Genomic DNA, 23,482 nt, shown 5'->3' on the forward strand with positions numbered 1-23,482 from the left:
TCTGACTTGGATACTTTGGCACACAAGAAGTGGGTTTTATTTTTTAAAAGCTGTGTTTCAGAAGAACAATATTCTGAGCTTCTGAAGGTAGTGCAGTTTTATTTCTCTCTTCCAGGGCATAATGCCAATGTAGAGAGAGTTTTCTCACTGATGAATGCCCAGTGGACTGATGAGAGGAATAGATTAGCTTTGCCATCTGTTCGGGCCATTCTGGACATACAGTACAATATGGCCAATGTAAGTTGCTCTGATTTTTACAAACTAATGAGCAGCGAAGAAAAATCAAAGTATCTTGCGAAAGTACACACTTCTGAGAAGTACACTTGGTGCAAGAAACCTGAAACCGAGGGCCCGTCCACATCCACTTCTTGTTAAACCACCTTGGTATGTTAAATATGCATGCCCATGTTAAACCATGTTAAATGTTAAACCCAAAGGGTTTGGTTATGGAAGCAACTGCAGTATGTAAGAGGCTATGTTAATAATAGCCATGTTAAATGTTAAACCATGTTAAGTGTTAAACCCAAAGGGTCTGGTTATGGAAGCAACTGCAGTATGTAAGAGGCTATGTTAATAATAGCCATGTTAAATGTTAAACCATGTTAAGTGTTAATCCCAAAGGGTCTGGTTATGGAAGCAACTGCAGTATGTAAGAGGCTATGTTAATAATAGCCATGTTAAATGTTAAACCATGTTAAGTGTTAAACCCAAAGGGTCTGGTTATGGAAGCAACTGCAATATGTAAGAGGCTATGTTAATAATAGCCATGTTAAGTGTTAAACCCAAAGGGTCTGGTTATGCAATAAGCCTCTGAAATGTGCAAGAGGCCATGTTAAATAAAGCCATGTGAAATGCCCAAATGTGTGTTGTGTGTTTTGGAATGGAGGGGGGAGGTTTGGCCAGAAAGGGAAGTACATTTCTGCCATCTGTCTAGGAATATTGCCAAAATGTCCTCCATTTTGATCATGCCTAAGAAACATGCATTTATATTAACATTTTTTTTAAAAAACAGCAATTTTTTCGCATGTCCTCCATTTTTCAAAGTGTCCTCCATTTGAAAAATCTTGTCCTACATTTGTCCCAGTTTAGAGGTCCTGACTTATGGCAACCCTACCTTCAACTTTACCTCCTACCTCAATGACCCCCATTGAATGCAAAGAGGAGACTTGATTGTCAGCCTGCAGACAGTGCTGACCTCTACACCCATTTTTTGCAGAGTTTCTGCTTCCTTTGCTCATTGATAAAACTGACTTTTGTGTACAAAGTCCCAAACTGGACTCCCTGCAAACCCAGAGTGCTGTCTGCACCATCTATGGGCAGAAAGAGTTGAAAGAATTCATACCCAGCCTCTGGTCATCTTTGCGTGAAGAGGTGTTCCAAATAGCAAGTGAGAAGGTTGAAGTAGAAGGTCTGTCAGCACTGCATGTTCTGTCAGCTTATCTATCTTGTTTGGTACTCAGCTCTGATGATGATGATCTTCTTGATTCCTTTCTTAGAGGTGCTCAGCAAGATTGCAGACATCATCTATGTCAGCCTGACATGCAACTGGTCTGACTAAGTGCCAAGCTTTTGCAGGCAACTGCAGGGGACTTTTTCTGGGCTTATAACCAGATTACAAGTAGTGTTCCTCCTTTGCTGGTGGAAGAGTACATCAATTGTGCAGAGTAGCTAGCACAGGACAGTCTTGGAGGTGTTTGCTTGGTTTCTTGGAACTTCAACAAAAGTGGGTCCCTGAGGAGGAAAACAAGAGCCCATTGCTTTTCTCCAAAGAAGCTCTGTGTTCCTTGGTGTTCACTGCAATTACTGAACCCAATGTGCAACTCCAGTTGGTTGGGATCCAGGCTTTATCTTTATAGGGTCACTGCAAGGGTTCCATATAAGATCACTGCAAAGGTTCCATGTTGAGATGCTAGTGGACCACCTTGCACAGTTCATCCTGCATGAAACTGATTCCCAGACCAGTTGCTGGTACCCTGGCTCCTGTCTGTCCAGAGGCCTACAGCAGGTGTTTTGTTCAGAGGCTTTCAAGGAACTTCAGTCAGGTTTAGATGTTCTGGAGGACAACAATCCATCCCAGCAGGAACATTAATTACTTGAATGCCCTGGTAGCAGTGTCCACCCATCTTAGTATAGTGAGATAGATTGTTCCAGTCCTCCTGCAGCAACGCCAGCTAGTTCAGAAAGGCACATTGCCAGCAGGTAACCAGTTTGTGGCATTTGTGTGCCAGAGCCTTCAGCAGGTGGCACTGAAATGTCAGCAAGATCCTCAGAGTTATTGGTACTTTCACCAGGCTATGCTGCCCTGCTTATTTGGCTTAGCACTGCAGGCTGCTTTGCAAGAGAATTCTCACTCAGTGCTAAATAAGGTACTACTGAAGGAGAAAGCCTTGTCAGCCATGGCACCAGTCATCAGGACTGTCTGTATACACTTAAGCCCAGAGTTGGCTGCCCAGAGTGTCTCCAAAGTGGTACTCCTCTTCGTAGATGGAGAACTGTCCTTCCTGGCCAGAAACAGCTTTCCAAACACTTTCCAGCCTTTTGAGGATGGGCAGTGTCTAGTAACAGCCCAGATAAGGTTTGTTGCTCTCCTCATGGCCTTTGTTTGTTGCAAAAGAATGTTCAAATTCCTCAGCAAGACTAGTTGCTATGTGCACTGCTAGCCCTGAGCTGCTCCTGTGACTGCTACAGCTCTGCAAAATGTTTTGCAAAGCTTATTAACAAATACCCAGCAGGGCCTCAGCTAGACCATCTCTTGAGAATGTTCATGAACAAGCTGAAGAAAGGCTGCTTGAATGAGAATCCTCATCAAAGCCAGGCCCTCACTGTTGTTATGGGTACCTATGTATCATTAGGCCCGGAGGCAGCTGAAAGCCCTCCCTCCATACCAACTGTCACCATCTTGGCCTTGGAGGGAGAGAAAAAGCGGCAGTATTTCCTAGATTTGATCCCTTTCCCCACAGCCATTCTTTTCTCTTTTTGTGTCATGTGTTTTTAGATTGTAAACCTGAGGGCAGAGAACCGTCAAATTAGCAATCTGTAAACTGCTCTGAGAGTCTTTGTGGCTGAAGGGCAGGATATAAATACCCCAGATAAATTGATAAAGGTTATCATGACTTAGTGGGGAATTGAACCAGGTTTCTGAGCCTGTTAGGATACATTAAACACATCACTGTAGAAACCTGGATGTGAATATATGTACAAGAATATACTTTGGCACTAATGGACAGAGCACAGCCTCAGAAGCACCCAAGCTGGCTCCTCATAGCATGGGTCTCATGCTATGCTACTAAAAAAATGAAAGGTCATAATTTTTCTGCACAATGAATACAGAAAACTTGAATGACACATTACAAATGCATTGTGGTATCACAGTACATCATGTCTTGGGAAATGCATAAATCCTGGGCTGAATAGTGATTTGGTAATATAGACCCTCTTTTGAGTGGAAACAAACTTGACAGAATGTGATGTATCAGTCACTTTTCTGAACTATAATATCTCTTGTTGACATTCTCTTGTGATGTTGAAAACCAAGGAGTGTCACTTTGGGGCAAATAACATCCTTTTGATATGTGTCAGGTTCTGTGTCAGATTTAGTATAGTCCATTTCTGTGACTTCTTTCTTTTCTGTTTAGCAAACCTTACATGGAATGTGCACTATTTGTGTGATGCAATTCATCCCACTTTGTCAGTTTTAGGCTCATAATTTTTGCTTTCAATTGTTTTAATATAGTAGCAACAGCTGCAACTCTGCATGATTCTCAATATATTTATTCCTATGGAGACATAGGTTGGTACAAAAACATTTCTTACCTTGTTTATTCAGAGGCTGACACTTAGCGATTCCATCTGGAATAGCTTGGTGTCCATTCAGGAGCAAAAGCTAATTTTCCTAACTCACCCTCTAGAGTTGAACAATTCAAATGGAAAGGAGGAGGCAGGTTGACAGGAATGACAGTGGTCTCTCTGAGTGAGAGGAGCCAGGGACTGAGGTATAGAGGAGCCCTGCTCCCCAGAAGGAGGTTGCAAATGTTGAAGAACCATTATCATAATTCATTGAGTAAAGAAGAGACAAGGAGAAATTGTGCCAATCCCATCACTTGCTAAGTAGGAGATGCTGACCTAATTAGACACCTGGTGTTTTGACACAACTGCCTATAAATCTGCCAGCCACTACCTGGCAACTTTGTTGCTTTTAATCCTCCTCCTTGGTGACTAGCAGTACTCTTCTGTGTTCATGTTTTTAATTGACCTTGGAACAGCTGCAATTTGCTACTCAGTTGTACTTCTCACTGGCTTTGTTTATCTGGACTACTGACTTGTTGAACAACTCCTGGACCAGCTGATGACCACCCTCTTGTTTCTCCCATCATTCTGCTAGATACCTGTGACTGACCTGGAATGAGTTAACTACTCATACCCTCTTATATTCTAACTATCTACTTCCGAGGGCACTTGCTTACTGGAGCCTAGGACACTTATACACTCCTGTACTATTCTTCCTCTATCTATTAAGAGTAGGGTATCTCTTTGGCCCTGTTGCATTAACATTCCGTAAAGATGCAACCACTCTTTCTGGTTTAGCTGTTTAGTATTCATTAGGTGTACCTCGGCTCAGGAATGTCTGTTTTTTGGCAATTCATATGACACAGTGACTAAGTGAATAGGTAACTATACTATAAATCAGGGGTCGGCAACCCCCGGCCCGTGGGCCGGATGCGGCCCATGGAGGCCTTTCTGCTGGCCCCTGCCTGCCCCGGCCGCCGCCGCTGCCGATTGCGGCTTTTCCCAGCTCCCGGGCCTGCCATTTTGTTTTTCAAAATGGCAGCGAAGTCTCGCGCGACCTTCCCTGAGGTCGCGCAAGACTTTGCTGCCATTTTAGAAAACAAAATGGCAGCGGCCTAGAGGCGAAGTCTCGCGCGACCACAAGAAAGGTCGCACGAGACTTTGCCGAGGCCCGCTGCGGCCGCCAGAGCCCTCAAACAGGGCTCCGACGATGGCAGTGACCCTCTGGGAGGCCTGTTGCCGTCGCCAGGGCCCTCCAAGAGGCCCATTGCCATCGCTGGGGCCCTCCAAGAGGGCTCCGGCAGTGGCAGCGACCCTCTGGGAGGCCCGTTGTTATCGCTGGGGCCCTCCAAGAGGCCCATTGCCATCGCTGAAGCCCTCCAAGAGGGCTCCGGCGGCAGCAGCGACCTCTGGGAGGCCCGTTGCCATTGCCGGACCCCTCTTGGAGGGCCCCAGCAATGGCAAAAGGGCCGGAAAAGGGGAGGAGGCCTCCAGCGCTGGCAGCCCCCGCTGGCAAAGAGGGGGAGGCCTTCAGTGCTGGTGGCCCCTGCTGGCTTTTTTGCCGGCCTCTGACAGGGCCTGGGGCCTCGTCAGGGGCCGGCAAAGAGGAGGAGGCCTGGCCCCCGGGGGGGGTGGAAGCTCCGCCCATGGCATGCGGCTCCGCCCCCGGAGGGTGGAAGCTCCACTCCTGGCATGCAGCCCCGCCCCCGGAGGATGGAAGCTCCACCCCCCGGCTTCGGCCCCCCAGTTGTCTGAGGGACAGCAACCCGGCCCCCGGCTCAAAAAGGTTGCCTACCCCTGCTATAAATCATGAAGCCCACCATTTAAATCTTGCCTGTGCCATGAACCCAATGGGTGGTTTTAGGGAAAGCAGTGAATATTGCCTTTTAAAGTGTAATTAGTTAAAAATTCCTACATGTAATTAGCTACCATTATAGTTATGATTGTAATAGTAATTCTCAAATGTAATTAAGAGTTTAAAAACAAAGAGCATTCTTTTCTTTCTTATTATAATTACTTCCAATTAAGTTTGTTTTTATTTAAAAAAAACAAACAGAACAGTACAAGCTGCAAAGTTGTGTTGCAAAGCACATCTAACCCCACACATCCTGTAATGGTTAAGATAACTAAAAATAGTTGCAGTTGTACTACAAAAGGAGTTAAGTCCCTGAAGTTATAATTGTAATGGAAATGAATTATGTATTAGTAATGTCAAAATTAATGAAATACAATTAACTAGTTAACAGTAAAGTGTGCTTGTATCATGTTGTGGTTTGAACACTGGACTATGACTCTGGAGACTGAGGTCCGAATCTTCTCTTGGACATGGAAATCCCTTGTGTGACCTTGGGCAAGTCATACTCCCTCAGCCTCAGAGGAAGACAAAAAGCAACACCAGTACCACCCACTTTGCTTTTACATACATATGTTTTTAAATAAATACTATATGGCATAATTTATTTATAGGCCTGTTACAGACAGGCCAAAATAAAGCTGCTTCGAGTCACTTTGGAGGTATGGTATTTCAATGATGCATGCATCCTAAGAGTCCAAAACCTGCACCAAAGCCATGCTCCAGTCCTAAGGACTGGAGTGCAGCTTTGGTGTGGCTTTTGGACTCTTAGGACTCATGCATCATTGAAATACCATACCTCCAAAGTGACTCGAAGCAGCTTTATTTTGGCCTGTCTGTAACAGGCCATAGTTTACAAAGAACAGAAAATGAACACATGAGGAATGAATACAGATGCACATACAGTTTTGAACTGTTCCATTTCTGACAAAAATGTAGTCTGCCAATAATTAATGCTTACCTATTTGCACAAAATTCAACGAACTCCAATATTTTTCAGTCTTATCGTGTGTACTACATCACTCATATCTATAAATTTTATTTCAAAGTTATACAAAATTATCCTAGTAGCAATATCAAACAAACTACTTAAAAATAAAAAGTATGCTGATAGACTTTGATCAAGATTTCACAAACGTGGCTACCAATTCATCATTGGTATCTGTTTCCTGGCACCTGTCACCTACTTGATCTCAATACAACATAAGGCAGCCACACCTGTGGTCAAGTTCTCCATACAAAGTCCCCGCACAGTACGCAGTTTCTAGTGACTCAGCCATTTTGCTCTTTTAGTACAGTTCCTTTCAAAATATGTTTGCTATTTAATCAAGAATTAGTCACCATTTTTTCCATTGTTCTTTCCCTTTTCATCACAATGACTTCTTTTCATTTCTTATTTAATTTGTTTTCATGTGCCAGCTGTTTTTTGTTAAGCTTGCTCTTTCCATATCAATTAAAGTCTACATATGTTCCCATACAATTTACCCAATGTTGCACAAGATAAATGCATTTACATTTTTCATTTTAATCTTTTGTCATCTCATTTCCAGCTAGCTTCTCCCCCCCCCCCCCCCATTTTTCTTCTGAATATGGACAACTATCCTAACAGAAGTATTAATGACTCACATTCCTATCGTACCATTTTACTATCATGTCATTGTAAGTCTATCCATACTAACCACTTGTAAAACATTTTATATCTACTGTTAAACTCGGTGTTCATTATGATTGATGAATCTATCTCTCATAATATTACATTATTAATCATTTCTATTACAGAGCAAGCCAAGTATATTTAAAAATATATTAGCCTTTGTTTCTAAGTTCTACTTCAAAGCTTATCAGTTAATGTTTAATGGCAAAATCATGCATTCTATTAACCCAAGGTCAAAACTGCAAGAACAGCCTACATAGGGCTAAAATGTTTAGTTGTCTTTTATTTCCATTTAGAGAAGCTATCTGTCTATCTATCTATCTAGCTATCTTACGTCTGTCTGTCTGATGGGATAAATTAATTTCCATAACTGTGTAATTCCCCCTCCAAAGAAGGAGAGAGTACTCTTCTCTGTTGTCCTTTACAATTTTTGTTACCCCAGATATTCTAAAGACATATTCCAGTTAGTGCATTATACTAGATGTTGCTCTTTTTATAACGGCTGGGCAGAAGTATTCTAATAGAGGCACCCACACAGAGAATTCCCCCTTTTTCAGGCCCTGTGGGGTTTGGTATTCCCTTCCTTCCTGAATAGTGTCCACACCCAATTTACTAATAAGCCTCTGATACTGCCCAACACAGCCATTCCATGTTTCTTGGTGAGCAGGCAAGCTTGGAGAAGCATTTGACTCCATCTCCCATAACCAGGGTTGAAGTGATGACATCAGTGCTGAGATCCACTGGGGTCTTCTGGGGTCTCAGAACTACTGTAAATCACATCACATCTGATTATGGGGTATATAGGAATCATACGTCAGGTCCTTTGTGTGTCACCCACTAGCTATTGAAAAGACTTACCTGCTTACCTTCAGAAAGTGCCAGAGCTGGGAAATCTCCTGGATTCTACATCCTGAAATCCTACTGCCAGCAAGTCCAGTCTCTGGAGGCAGGATTCTGAGAATGATTGTTCCAAAAAATATTCTTTCCAAGCTCAGAAATGGCTAATGTGTCATATAACTATGGGCCACACCTTGGCCCTGAAAAATGTATATGGACAATTGAATAGTTTCAAAAATCTTGCACAAATGTTTTTATACTTAATTTTCAGATCAGCAAATCAGTATTTTGGAGAAAATTTGTTTTAGTTCCAGATAATTCATTTTAGGAACCTCATACCTCCTAACATTTCACAGATGAAAACCAGAGTACAGTTAATCAGTAACTTCAGAGTGTGGTAAGGATGGTGAAAGTTATTAATGGGAAAGGACACACAAGATTGAAGAGGTTGCAGCAGTTTGTTTTTGCTTGAGCCCACTGGGAAGGTTAACACTCCACCCTTTCTCTCATCCTTGCCATACTCTCCCCAGCCCTGTACTAGGCTGAGTAATGGGGGGGGGGGGGGACAGGAGGAGGACAAGACATTCAAGAGAGGAATATGTTGAATTAGCTACATCAGGATTTCCCCAGAGAACAGGATCAGGAGTCATTCCCCAATTCCATGCCTATTTCCTACATAAGTGAATGATCGTCATTCCTTTTTTATTTATACCCTATTCTTCTCTTAATAAGGCTCCCAGTTTGACAATATTCTCCTTTCAAACTTACAGACTAAAACACATGAAACACAGAAAAAGGGGGAATGGCAGTAAGGGAGGAGATTAAATCCAGCAGATGCTGCCAGCTATTTTCTTCTTCAAATGACACAGCATTGGCAGTTGGGATGGAGGGAGGGCCCTTCATCAGCCACTGGCATCAAGGCACAATATGAAAATATATTCCTTCTGGAACAGAATATAGCATTTCACTTATGAACTATTGTGGGAAAAGCTATATCTATGCTCAAGAATCGATGCAGGGTGGTTCCCCACAGGAAAATGAAATCTGTATTGGATATGTGCACATACCAATTTTTGTATTGTTAATACAATACCCATGCTCTGTATCCTTGCAACGTAAGTCCAACCCAATGGTTGGATTGTCCTGGCCAACTCTGTCTACTTTGCTAGACAACTATTATTTCCTGCCAGAGGAAGCATCAAAGGAAAAGACAAATAATAATAATAATAATAATAATAATAATAATAAATCTCTCCACCTTCCTACTCCATCTTGGCCCATTATAGGAGAATGGCCCAGCATAGCTCATTTACACCATTGCAAGAATAGAAAGGAATTGCTAGTGTTGTTGGAATGCCTGCTGAGAGGTAACATCCCAAGAGGATGCCAAATAAGAAACATGTTCTTCCCAGATGGTAGAATTCAATGATATAGCCATATTAGAGTGAAAAATCAGTCTGCAGTGGGATGTTGTATTACCTTTAAGACTGAAACAAAGAAGTTGGTAGCATGAGCTTTTGTAGACTTGAGCCTGCTTCTTCAGATGGTGTGCTACAAGATCCCTTTGCAGACTGTTTCTTCCTAGACTTTGCAATGGCTGATAGCAGGAATGAGCGGCAGCATCTAACAACCTGGTTTTTCTTCCCCCACTTATGGTACACATTGGCACACTTATGGAAATAAACAAAATCAAGATAAAGACTAATGTTTGAAAGAGTAGGGAAGGCAAATAGGGTTAGAAGCAATTTATGAAGCCACAAGAGAAATTTATTGGGAAATAATATTTTGAAAACAAACATCTGCACCAGAGGAATTGCTGGGGTTTTCTTTTTCTTTTTTTCTTTTTTCTTTTTAGTTAAAGCTGAATTAGAACTTAGATGTTCAGTTTTACCAATTTTGTATTTTATAGTTTGTTCTCAGTCTTTTACACCACTGGTTTCCTAGGTGATAGCTACACTCTGTAAAAGCACTACGCCATTGTAATTATAACTTAAATTACCTGCAGATAAAACTCCATGGGTTCAGTTAAATGATGTTATCTACACACTGTGACAAGAGTATGTTATGTATTTATCACCTAACCTCAGACAGCTCTGGCTATGCACTGTGAACTTAAATACAGTATCTTTTTTTCCAGTTTTGAAGGAGGCAGAGTGTAAATCATACATCCTTGAAACAAACAGATTTTGAGATGTGCACCATCTCTCTTGGCTGATTACATTTCATAAATTGTTTGCAGCTGTTTAACTAATTTTTCCACCTCAGTTATTACTTTAGTAAAAGTTTTAGGGGACAGACCCCTTGGATATTTCTACAGTGGATAAATATGGTGGATAAGAAGTAACAGTCTCCCCCTCAAAAAAAAAAAATAATCTAGAAGGAATGCCATATCAGAATCATGACAAGAGAAAAACAATAAGCAGTGAAAATGTCACAGTGTGTTTTGAAACATAAATGTCATTCCTCAGAGGAAATTATTCAATATACCAGTTAGGAGATCCAGTCTTCCAATTCAGTCATCCCTCACTTGAAATGAACGAACATTAGATTAAGATTGGTATGAATTTTGTTTTGGTATCATGTAACAATAATCAAAGTGAAATAGACTTGGAGTGTGGACAGACTTGAAATTCTGCTCCCAAAATGCTTTAGTTGTGACTTGTGAAATCATCTACTTTAAAAAAAAAATCCTGTCTGGTTCCCTTTGGCTAAATGCACCATCCTGCCAGTAGCTGCTGTGCAGGTTTATTTTCTTCTCCCCTGGCAGACCTCTGTAGGATTGTCTACATGGCTTATTTACTACAAATTCCCCACTGGCTCAGAGCATCCTGTTTACTTAAGGCAGGACAGGGCGAACACAGACTGTATTCGTGATGTCTTCATCCAATTCGGCCTTTTTTCTCCTTAACCAGAATTTAAAAGCTTTACCTTTGGCTCTGGGTTTTTGGCTCTCTCTGCAGTGAGAATGGGTGACTGCCTTCCCATGCAGATAATCCCTGCAAGCTGCCTGCTGCTACTACTATAGGCTCAAGATGCTCTGAGGTCAGAATGAAGTGCCCAGCATTGATGATATGGCTGGGTTCCTCATTGTGACCTCAGCAGCAGTGTCAGGCAATGAGTGTGGATCATGTTGGAAGGCAGCCACCCATTTCACTTCAGAGAGAGCATAGGTAATGGAGGAATTCAGGGGAAATTCAGCACCAGACTATTCTGGAGGCAGCCCAGAATATTCTGGCCAGTGAAGTCAGACCTTAAGCAACTGGCAATGATTTCAGCCCTATAAACAGGTTTCTGGTGTGCATGGTGTGTGTGTGTGTGTGTGTTTGTGACAATGTGGAAGGGGAAGTCACATAAACAGTTCTTCTGGAACATGCTCTTCAGCCCATGCATCCAATGAAGTAGACTTAAGTTTATGAAAGTTTGTGCTATCAACTTCTTTCTCTTAGTAAAGAGTGAGGCAGGAAAGAGCAGCCAGAAACTGCTCCCAGCCCGATCGCACCTCCTGCTGCAGCTCCAAATAGGAGTAGAAAAGATCTGCTTCTCTTGGGATTGGATTTGGGCCGCCTTGGGAGGCCTCAGCGAAACCCTGGGGCAGCTTGTGGGTGCTCGGGGGGCATGTGTCATGGAAACACCACACCCCCGTCTGCACATCTGTTTGGGGCCTATGTTTCCAAGGTGTTACAAGATCCCTTTGCATACTGATCCAGACTAACCCAACTATGCCTTTGAATGCTGTTTCACTGACAGACATCCAGTCTTGGATCTTGCCCATTGTCCCACTTTAGCTGCTGTTGTTTTTGTAAGTTTCTTTTTGTTTGTTTGTGTTTTAGGCTGTCAAGATATTTTAATCTTTGAGGCAGAAAATTCCATGTGGCTGCTCCCATGTGTCCCCACCCCTGGAGGTCCACTGGAAGTCCTGCCCCCCATATCAAGTGACACCTGATGTGGGATCACCATTGTCTAGCATATATCTTATCTATAACAGATAACAAACGAATGGTCTGTAATTGCCATCTATGTTCTCATGTGTACATGAGATAAGATGAGATACCCAGGACCTAATCTTTGAGAATTAGTAGTTGGTGATTATTGTCTATGGCAGTGGTTCTCAACCTTCCTAATGCTGTAAACCTTTAATACAGTTCCTCATGTTGTGGTGACCCCCAACCAGAAAATTATTTTCGTTGCTACTTCATAACAGTAATTTTGTCACTGTTATAAATTGTAATGTAAATATCTAATATGCAGGATGTATTTTCATTGGTACAAACTGAACATAATTAATGCATAGTGATTAATCACAAAAACAAAATGTAATTATAAATTGTGAAATATTTATTTCTAATGACAAATTATTTGCAATTTGTAATTACAAATAAATAAAATTTTGATGGATAGAGGAGCTATATCTCAGTTCTTAAGTCCATAGAAAAAATATGTTTTCCAATGGTCTTAGGTGACCCCTGTGAAAGGGCCATTTGACCCCCAAAGGGGTTGTGACCCACAGGTTGAAAACCGCTGGTCTTTTTTTGAATTTATGTATTAAATGAAGGGTATTTCTGGAGACCAAGCCATAGTCTACAGTACTTGAGCCAAACAGGTTCAGGAAGGTTAAATCCCGTAAACTCTCCAAGGATGAAACCCCTTTAAGAATCACTAAATCTAGATTTAAGTGTTGTTCTAAACAAAAGCCAGAAAACTTAGAAACTACATCTTTAGAATTTCTATCAGGAAAAGGTCTATTATTCCTCAGCTCTCCTATGATATGGCAGTTATCTTCCAACTCATAATTGTTTTTCATAGGCGCCTTACAGACGGGCCTAAGCGGCGCCGTCGTTGCTCCAGGAATACGCGCGAGGGGCGGCGCTTCCGGACGTGCCTTGCCCCTCGCGCGTATTCCGTACGGCAAGATGGCGGCGCCCTATACAGACAGGCGGTGCCATCTTGATGTAACGGACGCACAGCGTCCGGACGTCTAAACCCGGAAGAGCCATCGCGAGTGCTCTTGGCACTTGCGGCGGCTCTTCCGGGTTGCTGGAAGGAGTGCGATTTCTGCACTCCTTTTTTTGCAGCGCAGAGGAGTCACGTGGTTTGGCTGCTGCGGCTCCTCCGCACTGCAACCGGCAGCGGCCCAAGACCGCCCCTTTTGGGCGGTCTGTAACGGGCCATAGTTAAGGATTATTTCTACTTCCTGTATTATTCATAGCAATGAATAGCAATTAGCAATGCTAGCTAATCAGATGTTCCTATGATTCTGCTGCAATTTTACATTCTTAATCAGTTTCCAGAGGACTATCTATGTTAAATTTGTTGCTGCAAAACAAAAAAAGAGTTCTGTAGTTCTTTAGAAGTTAATTTTTTAAATTACAGCTTGTAACAATTATTACAACCCAGTTCTCCAAATTTAAGAAATGATTTTAAATTTCAGTAATGAGTGGGGGCTGAGAAAGTGAAGCTAAAGTAGAAAATATTTTTGTATTTATTTTGAATATGTAAAATTCTGCTCCCCCAATATGTGTTATATAGGCGGGGTACAGACCGCCGATTTGCGGCGGTCTGCCGCCGCCGCCAGTAGGTCCGCGGGGGAGCCGGAGCCTTCAGACGGCCCGACTCCCGCGCGGACCGAAAAAAGAAGCTCCAAAATGGAGCTTCTTTTCAAGTCGCGTTTGCGACGTAGCGAGGCGCCAGGGGCGCGCTCGCTACGTCAGAAGCGGCGTGACACGTCTGGACGCTGTGCGTCCAGTACGTAAAGATGGCGGCGCCCATGTGGAAGGGGCGCCGCCATCTTGTACGTATTCTATACGTACTAGGGTTAGGGGGGTGCGGAAGCACCGCCCCTTCCTAACCCTAGTACGTATAGAAGACGTACTAAATGGCGGTGTGTATCCCGCCATAGACTTCATGATTCTAAGGAAGTGGTCTGTAGTCAACTAAAGCTAAGCTGTGGTAAATTTGTTAAAAGATAACATATCTGGTCCAGAATGGGGCATTTCAACCCCATGGAATTTTGTTGGCTTGTAGAATCCACACAGAACTAGAACTGTAATAATTGTCAGAACTGCAAATTTCAGCTATGAAAAGGGTGTTTATTATTTTTAAGCAAAAATGAGACAGGACAAAAGCAAATATTCCAATATCCACAAGAGATTTATTGATTTTTGCTATCTCCTTTAATCCTAAGGAAATCCTGTCATGTTTATCAGTGAACCATGATAACACAATGAAGAGACAACATTGCTGATGAGATATACAGCTGTGGTTTTCAGTTCACATTCAGGAGCACACACACAGACATCTTCCATTGGTGGGTTCTAGAAATATCCCACATAACCAAAATGTAAATACCACACAATTTACTTAATGCACGCATATATATATATATATATATATATATATATATCAGTATTCTTTATTATTATCCCCAATCAAATTTGTTTACATGCTGATGCCAGTTAAATAAAATCAATGCTTCTTGAATAGGCAATCACTCTTGAAGCAGTCACAAATACTGTTGAGAGGGGAACTTACTTGATACTGCCAGAAATTTTCACAAGAGCACACACATACACTTTCAAAAGAATATTGTCAGCTCAGTCTCATGACGGACAAGGAAGAAAAGACATAGGGAGGGCTACTTTTCTATGAACAAAAAAATCTGAACGGAGCTTCAAGAATTGACTCAGGACGACAGTATGCGAAAACTGGATTTTAATACCATACTGGTCAATCAATTTACACACTGAGTAGTTTCCTCTGAGATAAGACAGTTATGTTCAAAATGCACTGAGCCGTTGAGGGGGGATGTCTTGTAAACAGAATTTTCTTGTAATGAATGTTACATCTTCTTTTCAATCCATTTTCCTCACGCACCATGTGTTTTATAGACTTTAAGGAACAAACTTTAATAAGTATCCTAGGCTGCTTCCACGCTGCAGAAATAACCTGGTTTGACACCACTTTTACTGCTGTGGCTCAATGCTATGAATTCTGGGAACTGTAGTGTGCTGTGGCACTAGAGTTGTGCCAAAATCCAATAGCTAATCCCAAATAAAGTATACCCAGTAAATTAACTGGATTTCCATAAATGTTGATTTACTATTCAGAAATTAATTGAATGGCTCTATTGTAGCTAGGACTAGCAACTTGAATTAGGGCATACATTTTTGTAAATAAATTTACAAACATAAGCAAAACTAATTTAACTGAAATTTAAATAATGGTTTTAGATTAATTTAATTCCTGTATTTCCGCCTTCTAATATAAATTGAATTTTATTTGTTAACTTATTAATGATTAGCTAAATACATTAAACCTCTTCTGGTAACTTTGCTATGTCTGATCATTATGCTGTCTCTAGACCCTTTGGATTAAACCATGCCTGGGAAGGAATATTGGGCCTCTACTCTCTTCCCTTATTTTTCCTTCCCTGTTGTTGTTGTTGTTGTGTATCTTCAAGTCATTTCTGACTTATGGTGAAACTTCACAGGGCTTTCTTAAAAAGTTTCTTCAGAGGGAGTTTGTCATTGCCATCATCTGAGGCTGAGAGTGTGTGATTTGTCTAAGGTCAACTCTGTAACAATAACTGTTTTGTAATTAGTGTTAAACATGTGCCCCATTGCTTCCATAAATAAAATGAACTGTATACTCATGTAATTTCATAGAATCATAGACTCACAGAATCATAGAGTTGGAAGAGACCGCAAGGGCCATCCAGTCCAACCCCCTGCCATGCAGGAAATCCAAATCAAAGCATCCCCAGCAGATGGCAATCTAGCCTCTGCTTAAAGACCTCCAAGGAAGGAGACTCCACTACACTCCAAGGGAGTGTGTTCCACTGTGGAACAGCCTTACTGTCAGGAAGTTCCTCCTAATGTTGAGGTGGAATCTCTTTTCCTGGAGCTTGCATCCATTGTTCCGGGTCCTGTTCTCTGGAGCAGCAGAAAACAAGCTTGCTCCCTCCTCAATATGACATCCTTTCAAATATTTAAACAGGGCTATCATATCACCTCTTAACCTTCTCTTCTCCAGACTAAACATCCCCAGCTCCCTGAGTCGTTCCTCATAGGGCAAGGTTTCCAGACCTTTCACCATTTTAGTCCCCCTCCTCTGGACATGCTCCAGTTTCTCAATGTCCTTTTTGAATTGTGGTGCCCAGATATTTGATCTTTTTCATGCCAAACTTTTTTTTGAGGGGAAGGGAGTAATCTCATATAGAGTGTATCACCTATCACCCATGTAAACACACAAACCCAAATTATATAATGATAATTTATCAAATATTTAGATACATTTTTGTTTGTGTTTCATATTTTTAGGCACTATATATAGCAGGAGAAGATCATATTTCAGTTGGGTTCAGATCAAACCAGATAATCTGGTGACGGCAAGCGATGGGGTTTAGTTTGTAATTCTAAAGGGTAAAATCTATTGTGCCTTGGGTCCCTTTTGGGAGAAAGGTGGCATAGAAATAAAATAAATAAGTAAATAAATAAATAATAGTGTGTAAAAAGGTGGAAGAACAGTAGTAACCCTCTACAGTATAAATATTGTTGTTTGTACTTGTTTATTCCAAGAGAAAATGATTATTTCCCCAAAAGGGTAAATCCAAGAAGTCTAATGTAATTGCTCTTGGGTGGCAAAGATTTTACTGAAATCAATTAAAATTTTACTTGAGGTAAAAATTTAACATCAGACCTTGGAGATCTAGATCATTTCCCCACCTCTTATTAATGTTGTTTGGATTCTATTTTGTATGAAAGGACAAAGAAATCTAACAGAGAAACTCCAAGCAGGTATGTGTTTCTGTGTTTATATATAGCCCGAGTCCAAATCAATTTTCTTTTTTCTTCTTCATCTGCACTTTTTATTTTTAATAATTTCTTCATCATCTTTGAGTTCACTGACCCATATTCCAGCCAACGTAATAGGTATTGCAGATCTCTGGGAGACATTTTCTCATCCTGGCATGGAATGGACATGATACATGAAATTCCACGGAATTCAATTATGTACCTCAGTAAGTCATTTATCAATTTTAGGTTATGACCATACACTACACATTGCCTCAGCTCAAACATTTTGCTGCCTGTCTGGTGTATGATATTTTACTGCAATTAGACAAATTGACTTGGGTGAGTTTCAGTACACAGTTCAATTTTTAAAGTTTCCCATCAGTCACAAACATTCACTTCTAGGATGGTTTTGCTTTCTTGTCAATAGCTCATGCCATTAATAAATTGCTGTGTCTGACTTTCCTGGGCAAAATGAATAAATAACAGCGCAGAATGACTGGATTGAAAATACTGTAAAAAGGGAGCAGAAAAATGAAACAGTGGTTGTCAGAAAATGCAGTCCAGAAAACTAATCCTGATTTTTGTTGGATGTCTTTCCATATTACCATCCTAATCTAAATGAGGTCTACATGTATGAGGAACCAGATGTCTATGTAAGTATCCCTTTCTCAGGAAACGTAAGTAAGTTATTCAGGGGTAGCTGTACAGCAAAATACAGTAACATGCAAAATCCACAAAACAGAGATACCTTTAACCCAGAAATGCTCAAAATTTACAATGCAAACTTCCAAAGTTCGATTGACTTCTTCATCAGGCGAAGGTATTAAAATCATACAGGAGAAAGGAAGGAAAGTGATAATGTTAGAGTCACAGGCCTACATTTTTCAAGATGTTGGTTTTATTGTTGTCACTTAAGACGGTTTTTGTGAGGGATAACCATGTAGGCACTGGTTCTCAAGATGCTGTTAGGTGCAGCATCCATAGACTCTTCCTGCTGGCTCTAGTGGCCAGGGCTATTCCTATCTGATCCTTCATGGATGAGAAAATGCATATTGCTTTGGACATACATGAGCAGTTCCCCTTATCAATGTGAAACTTTTGTCTTAATTCTTACTGAATGGTTACCGATCAGGGTTTTTTACTAACAAATTTGATTACTTTTGCAACTAGTCAGTACACCAAAAGTGTGTAGAAACAACAGCAATATCCTATCTAGTTAACACCTTCAGTGTTACAATATGTTGTTGTTGTTGTTGTTGTTGTTGTTGTTGTGTGCTTCAAGTAATTTCTGACTTATGGAGACCTTAAGATAAACCTATAATGGGGTTTTCTTGGTACGTTTCTTCAGAGGGGAGTTGTCATTGTTTTCCTCGCAGTCTGAGAGCTTGTGGCTTGCCCAAGGTCACCCAGTGGGTTTACATGGCCAAGCTGGGATTTGAACCCTTGTCTCCGGAGTTGTAGTTCAATGCTCAAACCACTGGACCATGCTGACTCCAGTTTTTCACAGACAAAAATTTGAAACACTTATGGCGAATGAACATTGGCATCTGCTCACGATGGAAACAGGCATTAAAGTGGAAGAACACACAAGCTAGGAGAGGTTGCAGCAGCTTGCTTTTGCCTAAGTCTACTGGGAAGAGCTAGATTCTGCCCCCTTCCTATCCTCTTCTCCCAATGAGTTAATTAAGTGTAAACTATTTTGGAATTTTTGAACTCAGATTATAGCAATTGAATTAAGCTGAGGAGGAAGAGGGAAAGTGGCTGGAGTAGAGATGAACTGGGACATTTTAAAGAAGCTGAAGAAACAGAATGACAGAAAATTAATCAAGATTGTTCCTACAAAACCTGGACAGTTATAGGGTATGTTACAACCATTTACTTCTCCATATCCAATCCAGTGCCTCCTTTACCTTCTTTGTTAAAAATAGTTAACCTAATGTATAAGGCCTTTCGAACTGTCTTGCATTTTTATTCCAGAGAGTCCTAGCAATGCCCCTCCCTTTCAAAAGTTGTTTTCCCAAAATTGCAAAGTGGACCAATTTCTCCATTATCTGAATTGAAAAACAGAGGAATGGCCTCTATATTGCTTTATTTTCCAGTGCAATTTCTCCTCTAGCTAAATGGCTGCTCCCAAGTTGAGCAGATTCTGTTCCATATACAGATTTCCTCTGCTACACCATACATGCCAGCAGCATGATCTGATCTTTCCAAAAGAGGGCTGCAGCTGGACCACCTGAACAGCTCTGATGGATCAGAGGTTAGGTTTGTGTTATATACTTAGAGTAAACCAAGGGTGTATGTAAGTGTATAAAATATAAATAATAAGCAAGTCATCTGCTAGTTGCATCAACGTATTATACCAATCCATTCCATGAAAAGTGCAGGTTTTCTCTCCTCTACATAATGTTTGAAATGTTTCTTTGCTTTTCTTTGAGTTTCTTTGTGTTTCTTTGAGGTAAAAATATAAGTTTAGTAGGAGAAAGAGGCATTCTTCCATATAGTTTTATGCCGACAACAACAGAAGAGGTACAGTGTGAACAGACTTTCAAAGCTTTTTGCAGCATCTTTGTTTACTGCTGAAGCAGTATCAGGGTACCAGATTACAACATGCAGAAAAGCTATATATTGAAATGAAATGAAATTCTTTATTACGGTCAAAGACCAGCATCAATATAAAATAAAGCCACCGGCCCTTTCCCTAGCAACCCTGGAGCCTTTTAACGTGTCTATTCCTGAATATTAATTTTTACATTTTTAGTTCATTTTAAAGTGCTAAATATTAGAGAACTGCCACCTTGAAGAGAACTTTCTTCAGTGTTTTTTAAACTAGTTTTAGATGCCCTTGTTTGTTAGTGTTAAAAATTATCACCGTTATCACAAAGTGGTCAACTCAAATTTCTGAGCCCAGCCAATAGCTAACATTAAGTAAGCGGTGGACAAATAGCTATTTATATCCACCTCTTAAGAAATTGAGAAATACCAATCTATATGCAGATATTTGTACTGTTTAACTTGACTATATATTATATTTCCCCAAGTCTATACCTTGCAGGGTTAGGAGTTTCCTGTTCCTCTCTCTTAATTGACTTGGTTTCTTAAAAATTTTATAATCTTTCTTTTAATGCCAAACTTTAAAAGAAATATCACTCCACAGCCATTACCAAAAGAACTTTATCAGCTATTGTTTTAATACCAGTTAGTGTTTGAAATGGAGACTGTAGATAGTGGGCATGATCCTTGCATAGGAATGTAGCCTTCTAAATTTTTCACTGCAGAACTAAATGGACATATGTTGCTTGGGTTGATGGATTGTAACCAATATCCCCTTCAATTTGCCGGATTTATTGGCATTCTGTCCACATGTATTACATTTAATGACAGAAGTTTACATCTCTTTCATCCTGTTAATATTGACAAATGGATGTCTTGAAGCTGTTCAGCAAGATTTCACAAACAAGAACATTAGAGAAATGCCTTGATTACACAGAACTAATATCCACTTTACTGGGCAAAAGTGAGGAAACTGACTTGATGTTATGACCATTCAATGGAAATCTTCCACCATTCCTGACACCAATTAAAGTAGTTCTATTATTTCTGCTATTACCACTAGCTGCCAAAGAGTAACTGCAGTAGAAAAAAAAATATCCTCATTTTACCATATATTGGCTTCAGTTCTGTGGTTAATTCTGACTACAGTAGACATACTGAATCCATGAAACACATACATGTTGGCTCATCATTCAACAATTGGTTGAATGAAGGCTATTCTAGTTGGAACTAACCAATAGGATTCTAGCCATTTAGTGTTAAATATGGATGCATCTACACTGCAGAAATAATGCAGTTTGATACCACTCTAACTGCCATGTCTCAGTGCTATGGAATGCTGGGATTTATACTTTTGTGAAATATTTAGCTTTCTCTGTCAAAGAGCTCTGGGGCCACAACAAACTAAACATTCCTGATTGTTAAAGTGGTGTCAAACTGCATTATTTCTGCAGTGTGGGAGGAGCTCAAGTTACTGGAGGGAGAGTATATCCCCATTGCCATTGTTGTGTTTTATGTATCTGCCATTTCATCTAGATAGAAATTTCTAACTCTTTTTCTTTTATGAGTCCCACTCTGGCACTAAAGAAATACTACACACTGGCTATGAGTGAGAGTTACTTGTCTTAATTTGTGAAGTGACAGTATTCACTTGTCAAGCATGGCCTTGTTTCTTCCTTAATGATTGCTCCAAATATCTTGCCGCCCCCCCCCCCCCGAAAAGCTTACTCCAAATGTAAATAGAGTAAATTTAGGGCTTTCCAATTAAAAAAAAAAACACTGGTGGGAGAGGTTGCACACTTGCCCCATTCCAAATGTACAATGCTAGATGCAATCTTATTTACTCTTCAACTGTTTTCCAGAGCACTTCTGTGCCTCTTGAATTTGGTCACCTCTGTTTTATATTGCCCATTCTGTTGAGCCAGCAGTGAGCTGAATCCCACATCATAATGACAAAGATTTGAAAAGAGGATTTGTTGTGGTTAATTGATGTGCATCACACTAACTGGTCCCCAGAGGAGAGGGGAATCTGGGACAGAAAATGACATCAGTCCCCACCCACAGCTCATCAGTTTCAGGGGACATTAAAGATGTGTTGCTCCCTGAGGTGAAGGAGAAGATGGTGTCTCTTCTGTCATTCCTTATTTATAATCTGACTGTTCTACCAAGTGAATACCAGCAATGGAAAAACATCTACTACCATACCTGAAGATGGCATGGTAGGTTTTTTTTTTTGTTTTGGGGGGGGGGACAGACTGTGGGCCACACATGACAATGTGTTTCAATAGATTGGAATGGCCTGTGGTTCAGGAACAACAGCTCCTTGAAACAGTTCCCTCACTCTGCCTTGTACTAAGGCCAACCCTAACTAGTTTACAGATATTACTGGCTTGCTGTTGAAGCAGCTCATTTGCAAGTACAGTTGGCCCTCCACATTTGCATCTTTGACTTTTGCAGATTTGATTATTCACAGATTTTAATATGTTATTTCTGGAAATCTCTAGGTCCTCCAGCTTCTGCAAGATGTTGTGATGAAGGACCTAGAGATTCCTAGAGAGTATACTTTTTTTAAAGAGAGTATTTGTAGGTCCTTCAGCCCAGTTCTCTGGTCATTATCTGGTGGGGTACATTGCTTGTGATATGTACACGTAAAATAATATTCATATTCCTTCCACTCATATTAATTACATGAAAACTCATATTTTCATGTAACAGGTATGCAGGCGGATGAGGTCTGTTTCTCTCTCTCTCTCTCTCTCTCTCACACACACACACACATGTATAAATCCACGCACTTCAACCCATATTTTCATCTTCTAAATGAATGATGTCCTAAAACTGACCTTATTTTCAGAGCTTCCTGGGAAGATCAACTGGAAGACAGATTATCCCCTGGACACAGAGCATGAGCTAATGTTTTGCACTGAATCTTCCATTAGTCATCATTACCCACCCATTGACAAAATTCAGAATAATTTCACAGTTGACTCTCTTCTGACAGTGCCCAATACACAAATCTAATAAAAACAACCATTATATGAAGCAGAATTTATATATTGTTATTTAATGGTCTTATGAATAAAATAAATTAACAAATTGATATAGTAAACTTGTGTTGTATCACTGTCATACTTTCTGTGAAAGAAAAATGAGGCTAGCATGTTTCTTAGGGAATATTTTAATTTAGGAGTCTAAAAGACGGTTAACCATTGCTTCTTTCTTCAGCATGTGATAATACTGTTTATTTATTCTCAATCACGACATTCTTTATTTGGCATTTTAAGATTTTTTAAAGATATTTTTTAAAGATTTTTTTAGTCACATTTCTTCTTAATGACATGATTTGATATAATAATAATAATAATAATAATAATAATAATAATAATATTTATTTATATTTCCCAATCAAAGCGGGATTACAACACAGTACAATACAAAGTCATAATAAAAGTTTACAATAACCCCAAACCTCCCCCCATTAAAAATAATAGAAATTCAACAGTTAAAAACAGCATGAAATGGCGGTGGCAGCAGGTGCAGCAGCAGCACCGGAAGTTCGGCAAGCAACGGGCAACCAGCTGCAGTGGCAGCAAGGCAAGGTCGGGGGACCCAAGAGGAGGAGGAGGAGGGTGAGATTGGGAAGAGGGTGTGTGCCTGTTGTACCTGAGTGGGTGCCAAGGAACGAGCACGAAGGGGAGGGAAGGTTTTTCTTTTTTAAAAAATAGATTAATTAATTGAATGCTTTTGCAACTACTTGCAAAGACAAGTAGTTGCAAAATCACTCAATCGATTAATCTATCTTTTAAAAAAATACAAAGGCAGCACTGATGGGGGGGGGAGTATGGTGGAGCTGTCAAAAACAGATGAGGGATGGTAAACACCCCTCTGTCATTTTCCCTTCCCCTCAGAAAGAATTGATTCTGAGTTGGCATTCCCACTTATTTGCCTCCCTTCATAATTGATTCGTCCAAAAAGTACTGCAAAAATTGTACTATTAAGTAACCCCAGATT

At 40.5% G+C, this 23,482-nt stretch overlaps 1 pseudogene; it reads left to right on the forward strand.

Annotated features, from left to right (window-relative positions):
• The first annotated feature begins 1,151 nt into the window (after window positions 1-1,151).
• On the forward strand, window positions 1,152-12,072 carry LOC149318822 (MMS19 nucleotide excision repair protein homolog; annotated as a pseudogene).
• Window positions 12,073-23,482: the final 11,410 nt, after the last annotated feature.

Source organism: Sceloporus occidentalis, unplaced genomic scaffold (genome assembly GCF_023333645.1).
Source record: "Sceloporus occidentalis isolate IW3139 unplaced genomic scaffold, rSceOcc1.0.p SCAF_2, whole genome shotgun sequence".
NCBI classification, from domain to species: Eukaryota; Metazoa; Chordata; class Lepidosauria; order Squamata; family Phrynosomatidae; genus Sceloporus; species Sceloporus occidentalis.